The sequence below is a fragment of the Perca fluviatilis genome, chromosome 24 (genome assembly GCF_010015445.1).
Source record: "Perca fluviatilis chromosome 24, GENO_Pfluv_1.0, whole genome shotgun sequence".
Classification (NCBI taxonomy): domain Eukaryota; kingdom Metazoa; phylum Chordata; class Actinopteri; order Perciformes; family Percidae; genus Perca; species Perca fluviatilis.
The window spans coordinates 14122757-14132106 of NC_053135.1; the positions used below are offsets into that span (position 1 = coordinate 14122757).

Below are 9350 nucleotides of genomic sequence, written 5' to 3' on the forward strand. Positions count from 1 at the left end.
TATGAATGTCATGAAAATAAGCAATTCAGAAATTTTGGGAAGTTTTTAATGTTTTTCCCAATTCCCCACAGTCAGAAACTAATATGCAGACCTCCTTTTTATGTGTACTTCAAATAGAATATGTAGCATATATGTTCTTTTCCTTATGAAGTTAAAATTGTTGTAAAAACAATTTTGCCTCTCCCAATTTCTACAGGTCAAAGGGAACAAAGAGTTTTTCATGGGCTGAGGTAATATATGGTGAATAAAGACAGGGAGGACACAGTATGAATAAAGCTTTACATTGGTGTGTATATATATATATATATATATATATATATATATATATATATATATATATATATATATATATATATATATTTTAATTTAGCAATACATGCAATGTGTGAAAGACACTTAAGGTAAAGTAATACTTTTATTTACATGCAGTTTCCTCACGAGATATCAACTGGACACGAGTTGAGATAACACTTGCATACTTTCACAATTTTAAAATATCAGTAGGGATAACGTTAGCATTTGCCGTTTATGTGCTTACATAAGACTGTCCTTATGTAACTTTAGCCTTGAATGTGAACCATGCACCAATCATAATGTTAGCTAGCTAGCTAAATATATAACAGTTAATTAGCTACATTAGCAATATTTGTCAGTTGACTAATGCTAACGTTAATTTAGTAACGTCAACGTTCCATGTTTAACTTAAGTTCCTATTTCCTCGTGCAAACACAGACCTTACAAAGACAGGTGGCAGTTAACTTAGTAAGCGTATACTTGTAAAGTAACGTAAGGTTAGTAGTAGACAGTTAAGCAGGTAAGCCTGTTTAGCTGGGTACTAATACTAGTAACTGAGGAAACGTTATAACGCTCCGTTGCTCCTAACGCTAGGTAGTTAACATCACTGTTTATAACCGGAAAACCGCCGTTTAACGTTACCAGGTTATGCCTCAATATTCAATAAGCTATCTATCTTAGCTGACTAACTGTACGTTGGTTCTACTTTATGAACAGTGAACCACACGTTGTAATTAACAATTTACCCCTGTTTCATTTAAGATTTACAAGTGTAACAAGTTACAACATGACATTAAAAGTCTGCTTTGTGGACCACATCTTAATTTGAATGTGATCGTTATTTTCACTCATGATTCAGTGTGTCCAAATTAACATTATCATTCTGTCTTTCCATTCTCGCTTTCCACATAAAAATAAATGGACAGGGAATTGAACAAACTGAGAAATAAGATATACTGTAGGCTACCTGCTCTATTTATAAGTGTTTCTCCCTCCAGACAATTGCACTTAGTCTGTAATGAAATATGTATTTTAAGTTTCATTTTGTCTGTCGTGTGGTCATTTTTGTAAATCTAAATAAATAAATACCTGGTGGTCAATGCTGGGAAGCCTCCACAAATAAATCTGAAAAAATGTATAGTACTGTTAGTCATTTTCAAATCTCACCCTAATTCTTTAATCCCTGTTTAGGCAAGATGGAAGAAAGGAGGATACCAAGATAAGAAGATCAAGGACATACAGAAAGCTAAAGTAAATAGATGTTCACCATACAGTATCACACGTTATCATCTGTACCATACCACATCTTTCTCACCCATGTTATGGCTCTCATTCTGTGTTCAGTTTGACAAGGGTCAACAGACCAGACAGCTGTCCCACAGCCAGCCTGAGAACCTGTTTTATGGTCTGAATAGCCTGGGTGAAGACTCGTGCATCAGATGGCTGAGAAAAGGATAGCCCAGAACAAGAGGGAGCCCAGCAGAGGCTAAGAAGGAGGCAGCAAAGGAGTTCACAAACCCACATACATCTGAAGGAGGTACCGAATGACATGTGGGGTCCATTTCAGAAAGCAGGTTTAGTGAAAACTCTGAGTTTGCTAACCCTGAGATGAGGGTAATTCTGGGTTTTCCGTTTCAGAAAGAGAGGTAACTTAACCCCGGACTCTGTGAACCTAGCCTGGTCGGGAGCAGGTTTTCTCCTTTCAGTCTCCTCCCTCTGACACAGTGCTCTTTCATGTCATCATTCATTTATCAGTCTTAATCAGGCGCATTTTAGCGCAGTTTGTTACCTGCATGAATAAAAAAACAGGGTTGGTTTATGTTAGGCAGACTATGAAACTTTTTTTTTTTTTCGAACATGGCATTTCCTTTTGTCGACGATCCCGTTGATGAAGAAGCTGTATTACTTCGCAGGGAGTTAAACATACGTCTGGAGATGATATTGAAACCCCGACTTTTAAATTTTTAGATAACTTCCTATTTGATAGCTATCATTTTTCTTCCCAGTCTATCAGTTATCTAGCCTACCTAACCATATCCACCCTCGTATCACTAACGTCTCCCATCGTGGACATGCGCTACATCCCAGCACATTCTTTGTGTTACATTACATTTTTTAGTCAGAAGAGTGTGACTCACTCTGAAACATTTAAAAAATGTTTTTGTAGTGTTCCCTGGACACAAACCAGTAACAGCCATTAAAAAGATGTTCCACAGTATTGCAGGTGAATGATGTAAACCCTTTGAAATAAAAGATTATGAATTATAATTCTGTTAATGATGGTGCTGCAGCCTCAGAATGGGATTAGTAGGCCTAGGATTTTTATAGATTATAGGTTCAATACCATTTCGCCAGTAATATTATACTTATGATTAAATATGATACACTATATTGGAACTAACACATTGACTCCAGCAGCAATTTTCTCCCACGCAAATTCTCTCTTTTACAGCAGCCGCTCTGTTGCTTTTTTAACTAAATACATGTTCAAACTCGCTGTATATGTGAGTATTTCCGCCCACCAGTTTGTTTGTGGTTGTTACCATGGTGAATCGTAGTATCATGGCTCCATTCATGCTGCCTGAAACCAAAAACTCAGAGTTTCACATCTCAGGGTAAATCAACTCAGATATCAGGGTTAGACTCAGTTTGTTAAATCTCCTTCCTGAAACGGGCCCCTGCATTGTTAACGGCTGCTTTACCTGGTCTGTGCTTGTAAACAAAAACAAAAAAACAACCAAGAGGTTGTTTTTTGTTGGTACAGCCTTACTTGAGTCTAAACACAGTGACTTGGGACTTGTTCAAGACGGTGAAGGTTAAGACTTGTGACTTACACGTGTGACTTAAGACACTGGGGGCATGACGAATAAGTGACGCCAATATGCCAAATAATCGGCTGTGATTATTTCACATCAAAACTATTCACACCGACAGCGGTGCAAATTTGCGACAGTTTTCAATAAAAGTTTTGGATGTTCGCGCCAGCTCATCTACCGCGTCAGTAGGACAGATGCTGAAGAGAGAAAGAAAGTGACGGAAGATGTGGTGTGAGCGGACGAGAAAGAGAGAGCAGTCGGAGCAGAGGAGAGTTAGCGATTAGTGGTGAAGATATGAAGTGATTGTACAGCAGCTAGATTCTGCAGTTTGAGAACAAATAAATGTAGCAGCTCCTCAAAATCACCAAAAGGTGTCCTGTCTGGTTTCCAGACTGCTGAGTGGAGGGACGGAGGTTAGCTTTGGGTACGTTCCAGGAAAAGCTGTAACACTAAGCTACTGTAAGCTATTTATTGAGTTTCCTCCAACTCTAATTGAGTATACAGTTAATACTCAATTGAATTCCCTCTGCAAAACAGTGTAGTATATGTCTCGGGCTTATTGTGAAAGTTAAAAACAGAAAGAATGTTTCTGGCATGTGCTGCCTTTGTAAAGGTTGAAAGGAGTAATAAAGTTACACTGTAAACCCGAATAAGTTACCAGAACTCAAAAAAGTGAGGCAATCAGTTGCCTCACTTTTTTTAAGTTGATTAACTTAAAAGTCAAAATTTTCCGAACTTAAAAGGTTGGTTGAATTGCTACTTGTACCTTTTGATAACAGTTAAATTAAAAGTGCTCATTTAGCTCAACTCAAATATTTGCAGTTAATATGACTTAGTTTTCTGTTAAGGGAACTCAATTATTTTCAGTTATTATGACTTACAGTTTTGAGTTTTCAAACCACAGGAATAAGTTCACAGAACTTTAAAAAATAAGTACACAACCACACAATTTTTATGTTAATAAAACTCAATGTTTATTAGTTTGTTTTGTCATTGTTTTAAGTACACATTAGTCAAATATGTTGAGTTTGTTTACTTAAAAACATGTGATTCAAAACTTAAAATTTTGTAGGCAACCGATTGCCTCACTTACATTAAGTTTAACTAACTTAATATATCTAAAAGTCGTGAACGTCTGCTTTTGAACAGTTACATGTTAAAATGAAATAGAAAAACATTTATAAATTAAAATAAAAAATAATTTTAAAATATACTTATATACTTTAATTGTATATTAAATAAATAAATAAATTTGAGAGATTTTTAAGAAGAAAAACTCAAAATTCTCTTATCCTATCCTTCCAAATGTGTTCCTGGTCACTTAAACGAACCGCCGACTTAATGGGACTTTGTCTTATTCACCGTATCCCCCAGAGTTAGAGAAGTCCATAAATACCCTTCTCATCTCAGTGTGTGTTGTAACTCTTTCGCGGCGCACCCACTGCTAGCTACCTAGCACATGTTGTACAAATCACAACATGTAAATAGGGAAAATGTTGGCGTTATTTTGTCACTTATTAGGAATATAGATGGAGCCAGATACCTCCAGGATCTGTGCTAAGCTAGGCATGGGTGCGTCAGACAGAGATCACGACCCGCACAGAGATGAGAAGCGTGTTATGGACTTATCTAACTCTGGGGATACTCGTGAATAAATCCCAATAAGTACCGTATTTTCCGGACTATAATTCGCACTTTTTTTTCCTACTTGGCCTGGTCCTGTGACTTGTGCGACTTGTATATCAAAATATATATAATTTAACATTTTTTTAAATGTTAATTCATACTGAACACATTACCATCTACAGCCGCAAAAGAGGCGCTCTATGCTTGTGACAACTAGAATGCTGCTCCTAAAGACACCCGAAGAAAAAAAAAGAGATAAACTGCAGTTAGTAAAATATGCGCCAGCGCCGTAATCGAGCAGCAGAAAGTAAGTTTTAAACAAAGGGAGAAACTTGTGAGGGACTGGCGAAAAGGTGACTCTTATGCAATGAAGAAAACAAAGAAAGCTAATCGGCGAATGTCGGGCTGAAAGCAAGATGGCCAGAGCTGGAGGAACAAGTCACACATGGGTGCTTGAACAACGTGCTGCTGGGAGAGGCTTGTCAACGGTGCAGTTAGCTCGCTCACGTCGCCTTGGTAGTTGTTCTGTGTGCTATTGTATAGTTTAATAACTGTTAATGTGTTACGTTAACATACCGGACACCTACCGTATTCAGCCTGTTGTTCTGGGTGCTATTGTGTAGTTTTGGATTTTGTGAAATACATTTCTAAATAAATGCGACATATAGTCCGGTGCGACATATATATGTTTTTTTCCTCTTCATGACGCATTTTTTGACTGATGCGACTTATAGTCCGGAAAATACGGTAGGCATGTTTCTTTAAGGCCCTAGGAAATAAATATTTATCACACATTTCTGATATTGACCAGACAACTAATCAGATAGTCAGGAAAATAATCGGAGTAATCAAAAACAATAATACCAAAATTAAATTATCGTTCGTTACAGCTATAAAAGAAAAAACACTGCTTTTGGCTTCCTTGCTAATTCCTCAGTAAGGCGACAGGGCAGCAATTTGGATGAAATTTCAAAAATTCTATAGAGTTTAAGATTACTTTATTTACACTTAAAAACTTTAAAATGTAAATGTAAAATTTCAAACCATATCAAATGCACGAAATGTGAGTCATCTTGCGCAGCCCACAATGGTTAGGAAAACATTAAAACATACAAAAACAAGCGTTACTTTTGCATTATATTAATGAGAACAAAGGCATATTGTGTAGTTTGGGCCTATTGGCTGAACACCTGCAGTAGTGCAGTAACTTTTGAGGCATTTTTAGACAAAAGGAGATAACTTTGAACTAGCCTTTTATAATGCTTTACCCTGCAGCCTTTTTTTCAGATGAGTTTCTACATCATTAATTCATTCTTGAGGGTCTGCAACCTCGGGGATAGTTTTCCACTTTCTAGACCAAGTTAAATCTTTTGAGTGAATTCAAAAGTGTTGGTCTGTGCTTTGGGATAGCTGAGGTGCAGTGCATAGATCACTCCACAGATTACCAGAAAGGCATCGCCAAGTCTGGGAAGGCTGACCACGGCATCACTTTCAATGACGACAGTGATTCTCACAGGGTGGTAGTGAACTGGACTTGCGTCATGGTCACCGATGAAAGTAATGAGGCCCACTGCAACACCATCAAGCTCTGGCTCATCAGACTCATCCTGAATGAATGAAAAAAGAGATACTAATCACAAACTAACACATGGAACAGAACAGATGACATAATTTGTCTTTCCTTAACCAAGTCCCATTGAAATCCAATACCACTTTTACAAAAGAGACCTGGGTCTCATTGTAAGAGTTGAAAAACATAAGATCCATGTTCTGCACACATGAATCAGCCAAAATACCAGAGAATCTAAGTGCTGACTGAAACCAAGGACATTTACAAGAAAATGTTTTACTGAACATTGAATAAAATGTTTTTACGGGTTAGATAATACACAGCAGAATCTGTTAGTGACTTAAGGAGACTCACTGTGCAGGTTCTTAAACATCCAGAGACGTCCTCGCGCAGATACACAGGAAGGACGTGGAGAACAGTAGTGCGCTTGGTGTGTATGTCATGGATTTCCTATTCAGATAAAAACAGAATTGCATATACTGAAGAGTTTACATAAAGCTGATTTTAAACAGTCCAAACAGAACGTCCACAAATAACCTGTTAACATCTTTAATGCAATCAGACAAATGGCAAACAAAGTGGACTAATTGCAAAAGTCAAAAGCTCATTTCAATCATTGAACCTGTTCAATGTTCTACTGGTTCAACCTATGAAATTGTGAAAAATCTATTTACCTGTTCATGCGTGGTTTTTTAAAATTTCAGCCAGAGCATCTGCTGTCTTCCCAGTTTTTGATGCCTTCCGTCTGAATAAGGTCATCAGTCGAGGAAGATAGCGGTCAAGCTCAGCATAGCACGTGTTGGGCAGGTTCTGATTTGTAATCCGCTGGAACTCTGCATACAACTACATAGAAATAACAGCCAGAGGAGAATACAGCAACAACACTTATTAAAAAAAACAGTTCAATTTGAAGAATCTTGCACACATTAATAAAGCAAAAATATCAGCCAAATGAGTAAGAATCACAATTTTCACTTTAAAAGAGAGAGCTGATCCATATTACCTCAGACTCTATTTTGAGAGCAGGCCAGAGGTCCATGAGGTCGTTCACTGGTGGGCAGGACATCACTATGGTCTGTCGGTGTAGGGGAAATGTGGTCTCCATCATCTTTCTAATGAGGGGCAGTTTCTTCTCAGTCTTCTTCAACAATTTTTGCAAGCAAATACAAAGTTAAGTAAAATATGATTAGTAGTATTCGTGAACAGAACACATTCATTAATTGTTGACTTAAATACAGCAAAACACTTTATTTTGATCAAACAGGCAAGTAGAAAAAACAATGATGTGTGTATGTGGGAGTGCGTATGATTTGGGGTTACCACACTAAAACCTTGTCTGAGAAAAAAAAAACAATTCAAGTTATTGGTATTTAGAGGGCGGGGAGGTGGGGGGTGATAGAAGAATTCACATTCATTGGATTACCTGGTATCGTTATCACATCTCCAGTTATCTTCCTTAACTTCTTGAAACTGAAACAGCAAGATGCAAAGGCATAAACTGATCTGAAACTGAACAATTAAAAGCATTCAAAGAGTGTCAAATTATAAATACTTCCATTTATAAATGTTCCCTGTTAATGATCTTTTCATTTAATCCCCATAAGTGTCAAGTTACTAAAGCCATCAAGCAAAATTAACATTACTGTAAAGAAAAGCAGCCACACTTGAACCTTAGTGCATGGTTAATCAACAATAATTTATAAAAGTAACTGTGTGCACATCCCACCTTCTGGCAGGTGCAGGACAAATGAAAATACTTAAAACGAAAATAATATAATGTCCGCAACACTGCTTTAAACTCCCATATTAATATATATGGGAGTTTAAAGCAGTGTTGCGGACATTATATTATTTTCGTTTTAATCAACAATAATACCATTTCTACAAACCAAAGCTTTACTATTAAGGGTTTTTACTTTATTCATCTTTGTCATGAAAAGCAGCTTGCCTCCAGCAGGGTCGTTTGTTTTAAAACCGAGGCAACACAAGTAGGCAGGCACGGGCAGTTGACTCGTTCTGTTAACAGCAATCTCCGTGTCTCAGACAGTCTGCTCACACAGAATTTAAAACTAGCGTCCCTAGAAGCTACACAGAGAGCGCGGACTTGCAGTGTAGGAACTCAGTTTGAGGCGTTTATGCTCTTTTGTGCACTATTGAAAGTTTCCATCAACAAAAAACTAACTATCGCATATGAAGTGTCTGTTAGTGCTTCTACTAACATACCAGGTGTCTGTTAGTGCTTCTACTAACAACTAATTTTCTAACACCACCTTTAAGCGGGGAATGAGCGTGTGATTACTAGATTCATCCGTCGTCAAATTCTTCAGGGAGTCGGTTAGTGGTAGCTAGGTCGCTAGTTGTGCTGCTGGAGTGCGTAACGTCAAAGTCCTTCTAAATAGTCTCTGGTAACGTTAGTGGTCGCGCTAAGTGGCTAGCTAGCTCTTTAGCAGCTAACCTATATCTGACAAGTTGCCAATCCCTACAAGACTCCCGTGATAAGCCAGTGAAGAAAAGAAGTAAAAGCGAATGAATATTAACATTCAAAACTTACAGTAAGTCCAGTGAGCCTGATTGCTGCTGCGTAGGTAGTTTCTGCAACCCTACTGTCTGCTGCTTCCCGCCTTGCTGCGTTGTTCAAACTTTTCTTCTTCTGTGTTTTTCCAAAGAGCGGTAAGGAATCAGTGTAGTGTGCAAATTAGCGCCACCTTCTGCTTGCCGAGGTTGAATCAGAGATTAACTTCGCCATACAAAATTATCCCTGCAGCTGCTTAAATAAAAATAAAAAGAATATATAGGCTACATTAAACTGATGAAGCAAAAAATAAATAAAATAAATACATTTTGTCCTCCACTAATGTCTAATGCATTTCAGACCATTTGCTATTGCAATTTATTTATTATGATCGATTTTACTTATTTGGTAAAGCACTTTGAGATTTTATTGTATTTTAACATGTGCTATATAAATTCAGTTTATTTTTAAATCATCCCTATTTTAAACAATAGAAATAACAGGACTTTATCATTCTTAGTATGTTATTACT

The 9350-nt window shown here is 37.3% G+C and overlaps 1 long non-coding RNA gene across 2 annotated transcripts; it reads right to left on the minus strand.

Moving 5' to 3' along the window:
- Nucleotides 1–6996: 6996 nt before the first annotated feature.
- LOC120554065 lies at nt 6997–9011 on the minus strand. Of its 2 annotated transcripts, none has more exons than XR_005638304.1 (4): nt 8858–9011; nt 7730–7776; nt 7310–7444; nt 6997–7149 (listed from the first exon to the last, which is right to left on the minus strand). It is a non-coding gene; the product is annotated as an uncharacterized LOC120554065 (long non-coding RNA). The 2 variants fall into 2 exon arrangements; XR_005638303.1 differs by having other exon boundaries at nt 7310–7447.
- Between the last annotated feature and the right edge of the window lie 339 nt (nt 9012–9350).